The following is a 12,126-nucleotide window of genomic DNA, read 5'->3' as shown; positions in this document are numbered from 1 at the left end:
TTGCGTATAACACCCAGTGCTCCATGCAATACGTGCCCTCCTGAATACCCTTCACTGGGCTAGCCCATCCCCCACCCCCTCCCCTCTAAAACCCTCAGTTTGCTTCCTGGGGTCCATAGTCGCTCATGGTTCATCTCCCCCTCTGTTTCCCGCCCCCTCTTCCTTTTTCCCTTTCTTCTCCTAATGTTCTCCCTGCTAGTCCTTATGTTCCACAAATAAGTGAAAGCATTTTCTTTGCATTTCTCAAGATGATTATCAGCAGCATTGCACATGGGATAATGGCACAGGCTTTTGAGTACAACTGGCTAGTGTTCCAATACCAGATTTACCACTTACGACCTGTGCAAACTTGGGTAAATTATTTCGTTTTATAGAGTTGTTTTCAGGATTCAAAAATATAATGATTATAAAATATATGCCCAAGTACTTGGAATTTTTAAGCTCCAGTAATTAATATGTTTAGTTGCAGTCTATTTTAGAATCGATATCTCCATCCAATGATCTCTCACAGGGTATTTGTCTCTTAACGTAGGGTATCTGTCCCTATTCCTAAAGGCTCTGTTATTTCTTGGGAGCCTAAGGAGTGAAGACATAATGAGACCAGGGAATAGACTTGTCATTTTCCTTGTTCTCAGCCTGAGTACACAGCGGGACTCACTAGCTGCCACACATGTCCCATCTGTTGTGCAGGTAGTGGGTCCAGACAATGAGTTCTGGCCAAGGAGAAGGGATATGTGTTCTATCCTGTTGAGATAGTAGAAAAGCCACACTCTTCAATCTCTCCATGATGAACCTGGCCCCAAGTTCTCGGTGATGTAGATACAAAATTGTGGAGGCGTCATTAGCTTGGGTCCTTGAGTGACTGTGTGGGCAAGAGGTCACTGCTCCACGGCTGCACCATTCAGGACAGGTAATAGGAGTCAAAACCAACTTTCTGCCGTATGAAGCTCTTGCGATTTTGGTGTTGTTGGTTACTACACATGACCTAGCCCTCCACAACCAGCACCAACCCACTAACACACCACTTAAGAAATGATAGAGAAAGATTGGCTGATCTCTCACAATCAAAGAACCTCCATTTCTATAAATAGCTGTAATTGACAAGAATCTCCCCACAGATTTTATGTCTGCCACGACAGCGTCCTTCTTTGCAGGGACAGAAATGATCAACCCCATCTCTCTCCCCCCAGCACCTGGCACCATGTTTAGCACCTACTAAACCCCACAAATGGTCATCACCTGTTCTTTATGTTGGCCATTGCCCGATAGGACCCAAGAGCTAGAATAGGATTCTGTGGCCTTTGCCTTAACTCACACTTTCATTTTCTTACTCAATTCCTCTGAAGCCATTGACATTACGACCATAGGAAAAACATCTGATTGATTTGGTCAATATTTAGTTAGGGTATTTTGACATATTCATTTTACTTCTCCTCTGACATGAGTCAGTTAAGAGAAATATCACACATCATGCTTCTATGAAAAATGCAAAAACAGGATTAGGTTTTTTTTCATAATAATTTTTTATTATGTTAGCTTAGTCACCATACAGTATATCCTTAGTTTTTGATGTAAAGTTCCATGATTCATTATTTGCATATAACACCCAGTGCACCATGCGATATGTGCCCTCCTTACTACCCATCACCGGCCTATCCCATTCCCCCACCCCACTCCCTTCTGAAGCCCTCAGTTTCTATTAGGTTTTTAACTTTGATTCCACATAGGGGAATTAAAATTCTTCTTGGAAGCTTACAATAAACTCATAAAATGCAACACTGAAAACTACCGTAAGTTCTAAGAAAAGAGAGACAGTGTTTGGAGAAATTTAAAAATAGCTATGATGGTTCCATTTACTTTACTTCTCTGGTCCTCAGTTTCTCCATCTGTGAAGCTAGGATGATTTTACATTTGAAGCAACTTGGAAGCAGTCAAATCAGGTGCCAAATAGCACAGACTTGGTGCCAGACTCTCCAGTCCCCATCACAGGACAGGGCGGCTGCTTCCTAGCGGCGTGGGCACGTTACTTGTCTTTTCTGTGCCTTGGTCTCCTCGTCTGTAGCATAAAGTTAAGAGTGCTTAACAGAGTGCTTGCTGGGTGGGTATGAATTATGTGAGTTAGGATTTCCAGGGCTGCCTGACACATAGCTCTGAGTATGTGCTGACTACGTCTGCTGCTGAAAAGTTTATTTAAAATCTCAATCGCCGTACCTCCTTAATATCGTAGGTATGTACTTCCAGAGTTTTCACTACTTTTATTATTGTAAACTCTCATGTTTTACCAAACTGTAATTTCAATTTAATTTGTTAAAATGCCTTATCAAAGAATACTTCCCTTTTGTCTCCTATTCAAACATAAAAATTGAGAAAATTATCAACTTAGAAGATGCTGGCCAACTTGAAACAACGTGGAAGAGAGGCAGTTCTTCTAAAAAAGGAGATACTCTGAGTAAACAGTCCCCAGAGTGGTCCTGAGTGCACTCCAGATGAGTAATGATTTATGAACAGGAAATCTGGTCGGCTGGGCTTCAGTTAAACAGTGTGGGTAGATGGAAACCAGATGTTTGACCTTCATCTCAGAGGCCCACAGAGCAAGCGGTGTGAAGAGGCGGGGGGTGGGGGGAAGGAGAGAGGCTAGCAGACAAGGAGACAACGGAGGAGGACGTGTGTCACAGGGACACAGAGAGGAAGGAGCAGGGGGATGGGACAGAGAGCAGAGTCAGCCAGGCAGGCACTAGTGGAAATAGAACGCCCTCCCAAGTCAACACACGAAATAGTTCATCAGCCAGGAAACCTGGTGCTTGTTTAGGGTATACGCTTTGTCTTAACCTATGTTCCCATGGCAACCAGATGAAAAAGTTCAGACATTTTTATTAACTTCAACTACTTGGGATACAGAGACCATATGTATGTGAGCGTATGTAAATATACGCGATGCATTTCCAAGTGTATTTCAATGAAATACCGCTTCTTTTCCAAGTAAATCTCTGAAAGAGTTCAATTCCCTAAAAGCTGAAAATGGGATTTTAGTGTGATTCTAGCAAAGAGAAGTAAATTTAAGTGTGTATTCTTCGTGATTGCCAAACTGTCTAATAGAGAGGAAATCAGAGATCTCTCCGAGGGCTCAGCGACTAGAGCCTGTGGACCAATTTTGCCCATAGTCTGTTATCATACAGTTCACAGGCTAAGAACGTTTTACCTCTTTAAAGGGTTGTGGGGGGAAAAAAAGAAAAAGAATAAGAAGATGACACGGGATCGCGTGTAGCCCACGAAGCCCCAAATATTTACAGGAAAGTTTGTTAGCCTCTGGTCTAGAACACAATCCCGTCGCAAGTGATGCCCGTGTGTACAACCCAGGTCCCCTTGATGACGATCGCTGCATGTGGAACAATTCTTAGAAATAGTCGTACAGACCCACCAGTTGCTGGTTGGGTTAAAGTTCAGTTGATCAAGTCATGCTAACCCACTCTGCCTCACCCTCCCAAACCAGCAGCCAACAGACGGTGCGCACTGGGGCCAGGCGGGGATGGAACGGTTCTCTGGCTGCACTGCAGGCAAAGCACATGATCTTCTGGGTCTGTGCAGAGTCGTGTCAGCGTCCAAGCTCAGAGCTGGCACTCACCTTTGAAACCTCATAAAGGAACATGAGCAACGAGTGTGAAAAGTCACAGAAGAATGTATCTGGGGCTTTGGAGGGACCCAAAGAATAAGGCACGCACAGAGGTAGTTAGCAGATTGTGTCCTTGCGTAGATAAAACTGACACTGACCAACTAATGTAATGAACAAGACCAGCAGTAATTAAGGTCGCGGCAACTAAAATTTATTGGGTGTTTATAGCGCGCCAGGCATTGTGCTAAGCACTTGTCCTGAATTCAATTTAACTCTCATAATGACCTTCTGAGGACGAAGGAACAGAGTCGGTGGTAAATTAACATTTCTAAAGTCAAATAGTGTTAAGAGGCCGAGTCATAGTCTGAGAACAGATTCTTTTTTTTAATTTTTTATTTTAATGTTTTTTATTATATTATGTTAGTCACCATACAGTACATCCCCGGTTTCCGATGTAAGGCTCGATGATTCATTAGTTGCGTATAACACCCAGTGCACCATGCAATACGTGCCCTCCTTACTACCCATCACCGGTCTATCCCATTCCCCCACCCCCCTCCCCTCTGAAGTCCTCAGTTTGTTTCTCATAGTCCATAGTCTCTCATGTTTCATTCCCCTTCTGATTACCCCCCTTTCTTTATCCCTTTCTTCCCCTACCGATCTTCCTAGTTCTTATGTTCCATAGATGAGAGAAATCATATGATAATTGTCTTTCTCTGCTTGACTTATTTCACTTCGCATTATCTCCTCCAGTGCCGTCCATGTTGCAGCAAATGTTGAGAACTCGTTCTTTCTGATAGCTGAGTAATATTCCATTGTATATATGGACCACAACTTCTTAATCCAGTCATCCGTTGAATGGCATCTCGGCTCCTTCCACGATTTAGCTATTGTGGACAATGCTGCTATGAACATTGGGGTGCATATGGCCCTTCTCTTCACTACGTCTGTATCTTTGGGGTAAATACCCAGTAGTGCAATGGCTGGGTCATAGGGTAGCTCAATTTTTAACTTTTTAAGGGACTTCCACACTGTTTTCCAGAGTGGCTGTACCAACTTGCATTCCCACTAACAATGTAGGAGGGATCTCCTTTCTCCACATCCTCTCCAGCAACTGTTGTTTCTTGCCTTGTCAATTTTTGCCATTCTAACTGGCGTGAGGTGGTATCTTAGTGTGGTTTTGATTTGAATTTCCCTGATGGTTAATGATTTTGAACATTTTTTCTTAACCACCACTTTTATTGCTTCTCAAATATAGAAAGGCCCAATATAAAGTGTTTGAATAAAAATATACAGGTACAAATGGAATTGAAAATAAATCTTTTTTATCCATATTTTCTCTCCTCCCTTCTTTTAAAAACCATGGTAATAAAACACCTCAAATAAGCATGGATGTGTCCCGAAGTTTCATTCTAGATTTTATTTTCTGTGTGGTCTGAAATGTGCTGTGTCAGGCTATCCTCGGTACTCTGTACCCGAAGACTGTCCTTACAGGAGACTCTGATGCTCCGTTTTTCTTGCTGAAAAGTCTATTCCTTGGTGCCCAGGTCCACTGAATCTATGATACATCTTAACTTGACAATATTTGGAAATAAAATCCATTGGCAACATACGCATTTTCTTCCATAACTGGTTCCAAATGGTCTCTTACCTAAAAAACGTGCAGAGGCACGGAATGGGAAATTCAGACTGTGCTCAAGGAGAGGTAAACGTGGTCACTCGGCCGCAGCCGTGAGTCAGCTGGACACACATAGCTTTGCTCAAGCAGAGAAAACAGCGGTTAGCTGGGACTGCCAGGATCAATCGCTCTCTCTCTGGAATTGAGCTAGCAACGTTTTTGACAAGAAGTCTCCTACAAAGCCTTCCCTTTGCTCTTGTGGTGGTGATGTGCCTGATGCTTGCAAGACTTCTCCTTTATCTTGGTTTTTATGTAGTTAGGATGTGATGCGTCTTGGTGTGTTTATTCTTCGTCCGTGTTTAATCTGTTTTGGAGATTCTCCGACCTTCTTGTGTCTGTGGTCTGATGTGTTTTATTGTTTTGATAAATCTTTGTCTGATATCACTTCAAATATTTCTCCTGGTCCCCACTCCCCTCCTCCCACCCTTCCTTATGGGATGCCAGTTAGTTATGCTAGACTTTTCGCTATTGTCTCATAGCCTCTGGGTTCTCCTTTCTATTTTTTCCACTCCTTTTTCTCTTTGTGCTTTAGTTCGGTCATTTCCATTGGGCTACCTTTATGTTCGGTAATTCGCTGGCTGCGTTGAGTCTAGTAATGACCCTGTAGAAGCTTTCTCCGTATCTAATTTGATTTCCAGCATTTCCATTTGAATCTTTTTTAATAGCTTCTCTCCGCTGAGATTCTTCATCACTCATGCATGTTGTTCACCTTTTCCACTAGAGTCTTTAGTATATTCAGCATGGTTATTTTAAATTCTCAGGCAGTTTCAATTTTGAGTTCTCTCTGGGTCTGGACCCACTGACTATTTTGTCTGTTGGTGGCAGATCGCTTTTGTCTTGCTCTTTTCCCCTATCTCATAATTTTTGATCAAATGCCAGACATCGTGTATGGAACAGAGAAGTCTGGGGTCAACAGTATTCATTCGTGGTAAATAGGCACACCTTTCCTTTTGACAGACTGCTCTGTGGAGATGACGTCAGTCCCGTGAGGGGCTGAAGTACAGCTTGATTTTGGCATCACTCAGTTACCTCCAGTGGACCACCAGCTTCAGGGCTCCCTTGTGCTTGGAGTGGGCTCTAAGGGGCTCCCTCAGTATTCTCACTCTGCTTTCAGCCTTCTCTGTGAGACTAGTCCTCAGACAGGCTCTCTGTCCATGGTCTTGCCCTTCTCTAAGCCGTAGACTGTGGTTTCTCACTTCTTGGTGCTTTCTAGCTTGGTGGGGGAGATGATGGGGTTCTCTGTTGCCCTGGTCCAGCTTCCATCTTAGGTAGACGGTGTGTGTCTGGGTCTCGAAGATGGGTCTTTCTCAGTGGTCCGTCTTCTCTTCTTCATGGCAACCACACGATCTTATACCCAGTCCTTCCCCAATGGCTGGAGATATCTAATGACATTGGCATAGAACCCTAGGCCCAGGACTCCTTCTTGATCTTTGATCCCGTGGACAGAGGGATTTTTCTTTCACTCTTTCTGGAGAGACAATGAGTCTTAAGACCTGGAAGTGACAGAGGTTTTTGCCTTTTCCACAGTGGCTTGAGCTTTGTTCCTTGGCCCAGTTCCTTCCCTCCGTTATGCACCAGCCGGGGAGACATTCTCTCAGCTTCTACCCCAACCCCTAGCCTCACTAGAGAGCACCAGGCAGGGGCCCAGGGAGAAGCCCTGGATAGTTGCAACCTCCCTTTGTATCTGGGAATCCCGGGAGCCTCCATACTGTCACATCCCACACTCGGTTTTACAAAGTTGTTACAAAATCCCTCTTATCTGCTGAATTCCTCTTATCTGCTTGTACGGTGGTTGGGATGTCTTCCTCGTGTGTTTGTGTTCTGTTTCTCTTCTGCAGGGGCCAGTTCGTCCTCTGATTTCAGGCTATTTAGTGGCCCTGCAACCTCTACACCCTGCTTGGTTGAAGAAAAGTTATGATTCTGTCACTGGTCTGGCTTGTCCTTACTGTGAGGGCAGATCGATACTCGTTCCCCTTTTCTACATCCTAGACACAAGCAGCACCTCATCCCTGTCAGAGTCTAAACTGGGAAATTTTTATAATTGACAAGTTAGCAGTGAGAAGAAAAGACACACAAAAGAGAAGCGGAAACAGACGAGGGTTAGAAGAACAGCTTGATCTGGTCCTAGAGTTGCTCTGAATCCAACCAGGTCCTGAATTCTGTCGTGGCACCCACGACTCCTGCCCGGACATCAGAGTTGTGGATTTCCAGGAGATGCTTGGCATTCTTGTGATCGTATTTGTACTTTTGTTCACTCATCCATTTGGGGCATCCTTATTAAGGGCATCTTGGTCCAGATTCTCTACTGGGTACTGAGAGTTCACCAGGGAACAAGCAGATACAGTTTTTGCCCTCATGGAGCTCTTAGTCTAACTGAGCAAATGGATATTAAAACAAGTAAAATATTAAACATCTAATAAGCATTATCAAGGAGGAACGTTGGGTGCTATGTGAGTCCTAATGTAGGGTGCTGAGCTAGCATGGAAGTCTCCCGCAGGATCCGGAGGCTATGGAGACTGAAAATGTACCTCTTAGATCTCCAACTACAGGGACACTAACGGACTGATGTCCCAGTTGTGCTCTGAAATCTACACTATGTGGACACTGAAACCACGTTTCCTCATGACTGGCACAGCAGGGACACGAAGGCCCCTGTTCTGGGAGATGTCGGACTCTTCTGCTAGGTGACCTTGGATTTACCGAATTTCCCTGAGCTGCACTGAGTCTACAACTCTCCCACCTGCCTCCCGTTCTTCCCTGTTTCTTCGGCAGAGAGTCAGATCTGCTTCGTGGTCTGATGGCTCTCCAGCCTCCTCTGGCCCCCTCCCCCTTTCCCCTCACAGGCATTTCCCTAATAAATGTCCCGTACATCCAATCCCAGCTCGGCATCTGCGTTTTAGAGGACGGGGACCAACACAAAGGCCAGCACCGGAAAGTGGGGCAAGGGTGAGCCAGATGACTAGGAGGGGGTTGGGGAATGGGTAAGATAGGCAGTGGAACAGCAGGTTCAAAGGTCACGTGGGACCATGCTCACCGGACTTTCAAAGGACTGAATGCTACTAGACATCCATTAGAATGGCCGAAACACAAAACACTGGCAGGAGCTCTCATTTGTTTCTGGTGGGAGAAACAAGAGGTACAGCCACGTTGAAAGACAGTCTATCATTTCTTATAAAGCTAAACACACTTTTACCATACAACCCAGCAATTGGGCTCTTGGTATTGACCCAATGGAGTTGAAAACTTACGTCTACACAGAAACCTGCACATGGATCCTTATAGCAGCTTTATTCACAATTGCCAAGACTTCGGAGTAACTGACATGTCCCTCGGGAGGTAAATGATTAAATAAACTGCGTAACATCCAGCTAATGGAGTGTTATTCAGCGCTAAAAAGAAACGAGCTATGAAATGCCGTGAAGAGACATGGAAAAAAATTTAAATGTAGATTCCTAAGTGAGAGAAGCCAATCTGAAAAGGCTGCATCCTGCATGATTCTAACTCTAGGACATTCTGGAAAAGGCAAAACTATAGAGACAGTAATACTATCAGTGGTTGCCAGGGCTTAGGGGGGAGGGAGGGATGAGTAAGCAGAGCACGGAGGATTTTGAAGGTCGTGAGACCATTCTGTAGGACACAGTAACGGTAGATACATCATTATACCTTTGTCCAAACCCACGGAGTGCACAGCGCCAAGTGAACCCTGATGTACACTGTGGACCTGGGTGATGAAGACGCGTCAGTGCAGATGCATCAGCTGTAACAGGTGTACCACTCTGGACGGGGATGTTGACCATGGGGGGAGTTGTGGGGGCAGGGGGTACCTGGCAAATCTCTGTTCAATTTTGCTATGAGCCTAAAACTGCTCTAAAAAATGAATCTGTTAAAAGAAAGACTGAGAACCATCTAGAGTGTTTGCAGCAGGGAAGGGGAGCGGTGGAGAAAGAGGAGCCTAGGGCAGGAGCTGACGCCCTCTCCTAAGGATTTTGGCTTCAATCAGAGATGGTGGTAACCCACAAAGGAGTCCACGTTGGGAAGGGACATGGATCGATTTTCATTTTTAAAAGCCCTTGATAGGGGTGTCTGGGTGGCTCAGTCGTTAAGCGTCTGCCTTAGGCTCAGGGCGTGATCCCAGGGTCCTGGGATCAAGCCTGGCATTGGGCTCCCTGCTCCCCTGGGAAACTGCTTCTTCCTCTCCCACTCCCCCTGCCTGTGTTCCCTCTCGCTGGCTGTCTCTCTCTCTCTCTCTGTCAAATAAATAAATAAAATCTTTAAAAAATAAAAGAATAAAATAAAAGCCCTTGATAGACGTGATGGTTATAACAGATTGATAAGGGGACTGCGTGGAGAGCAGTGAGGGAAGCAACAATAGAAGTTTCCTGGCAGAGACACAATGGGTAATGGGAGAGACAGAATGTGCAACATTGGGGAAGTACAAAAAACTGACCATATTGGATGTGAGGAGAGGTCAAATACGCCTTCAGATTTTAGTCTTGAGCAAGAGGCTGAACGATGATCTCACCCACTGACATGCCACCATAGGAGAGAGGTAGGGTTCCTTTTGGGAGTGAGCACAGGGGAGTTTCGAGCATGCTGAGTTTGGAGAGCCAGCTGGACACCTACGTGGAGCTGTCAAGGACATGTGAGAGTTAGTGCGTCTGGAGCTCAGAGTAGACTGCCGCTGGGGATTGCGGGGGATTCAGTCCATAGATGGTGCTTGAAGTCCCGGCACAGACGGGGTTGCAGGCAGAGTTGAACCAGAAGAAAATGGGTTCCAGCCATCCTGAGAGACGTTGGCATTTAAGGGTAGAAGAAGTTGAGCTAGAGAAGGGGACTGCCAGGGAGCTGAGAAGATGGCATGATGGGGACCCCTAATCCCCCTCCCTGGGGGCAGTGGGGGAGAAATGGCCTGAGTTTTCAAGGACGTGAGGACGTTACCCCGGTGAAGAAGGCTTTCTTAGGCAGAGACAGCAGCAGGTAGGAAGCAGAGACAGGAGCGAGTGCAGATCTCCGTGGGAAACCGCAAACTGTAGGGGCGATGGGAGAATGGGGCGCTGGATGATGGGGGCAGAAGCCGAGGCCAAGGTGGGGGGCAGACCCTAATGGGCTCTCTGTTCATTCTGACAGCTGCGTGGACTCTGTTCTGGAACCTGAGTGCTCATTTGAGTATTTTCAGCAGGAACACAGCACGATCTGATTTGCACGTTAGGAAGTTCATGGGAGCAGCCCTGTGGTGAGCTGGGCAGGTGTACAGACCAGCCGGCAAAAGGAGGCTGGGGATGCAGGAGGGCAGCGAGGGGCTGGGGCTGATGCAGTGGCCGCGGGGAGGGCAGGCAGCAGTGTCCAGGGCCATGTACGAAACAGCGCGGAGAAGACTTGCAGTTAGATGTCTAACACCTCAAGAGTCCAAAATTTCAAATTTCCATTTTGTCAGCATTATTCTTAGAGAAACAGGTTATTAATTACAACTCATTGGTGACAGTCCGGATATAATTCATCAAAGTGGAAATGTCATTCCTTTAAGGCTGTTGAGTGACAGGCGTGACAAGTTGGTGCTACTGTGAGTCTTTTTAGGAAACCCCCTTGTGTCTCTCTCCATGACATGTGCGTCACACAAAGAGCCATCTAAAATTATTACATGTTTTTCCTCAGCCCCCGCGGCCCAACATTAGCTATCTTAATACCATTACAAGTGGGTTGTCACTGAATGCAAGTTCCTTGGTGAGATGCAAATTTACTATAAAATTCTGTCTTCCCAAGTAAAAGCCCCAAGCAGAACTCCCAAAGCAGGGGGCACCTGGGAGGTTCCGTTGGTGAAGCGTCTGCCTTCACTCAGGTCACAATCTCAGGGTCCTGAGATCGAGCCCCGTGTGGGGCTCCCTACTCAGGGGGGAGCCTGCTTCTCTCTCTCCCTCTGCTTCTCCCCCTGCTTGCGCTCTCTTGCACTAGCCATTAATGCTTCTAGACAGTCACCCTTTTTTTAAGATTTTCTTTTTAAATAATCTCTACACCCAATATGGGGCTCAAACTCACAACTCTGAGATCAAAAGCCTCTTGCTCTACCGACTGAGCCGGCCAGGTCCCTCTAGGCAAGTCACCCTATACAGCCCAACTCAATTTAAAAATTCTGAAAGTGCAGTCTGATTACGCCAGAAGCACAAATACGGTCATAATGAAGTTGTTATGGCTCTTGATGGAATTTGCCAACGCGAAGTGGCACACGCGTGATCACCTGCCAGCACTTGCTGCCGAGAGCTCTGCGAGGTTTCCTTACGTGACAACAAACAGTAAACACCAGCTTGAATAAGATTGACTAAGACAGAGGTGACATGAAGGGGTGGGGGATGGTCGGTGATCACCATTCTCATTCCCACCAGGATGGTGGTAAAGGGGGTAAAGGGAAGGACCTCCCGTGTGCACGCTCCATCTTGGATCCAGACACACAATGGAACTTGATGACCTGTGTTTGAATCTTCACTCTGTTTGCTTTCTATGTAATTGAAGACACGTCATGTCTCTGAGCTTTAATTTACAAAATGCTTGGGAAGATTAAGTGTTTTCTCACAAAATGTGCACTGCTCCACCAGTTAATATATTATTATCCATGTACACATAACCAAAAACTGCAGGTCTAGTAAGCTTCATGGCATGTAAATGGCTGTTCGATTGCCAAATCCTATAATCTAGTACCCTGTGTGGGCTCCTTTGTCTTTGAGACGAGACAGGGGTGATTTTCAAATTGAGGTCAAAGAACTTGGAGATGAATTTCTTGGGACCACCCCCAAACCAGCCTGTCCTTGAGAAAGCCTACCATCAAGAAGTGCAGTTTCTGCCTGAG

Source organism: Ursus americanus, chromosome 1, assembly GCF_024610735.1.
Source record: "Ursus americanus isolate L20-20 chromosome 1, mUrsAme1.1.p, whole genome shotgun sequence".
Lineage (NCBI taxonomy): Eukaryota > Metazoa > Chordata > Mammalia > Carnivora > Ursidae > Ursus > Ursus americanus.
The sequence above is the reverse complement of the archived record's forward strand: the minus strand, read 5'-3'. Positions refer to the sequence as shown.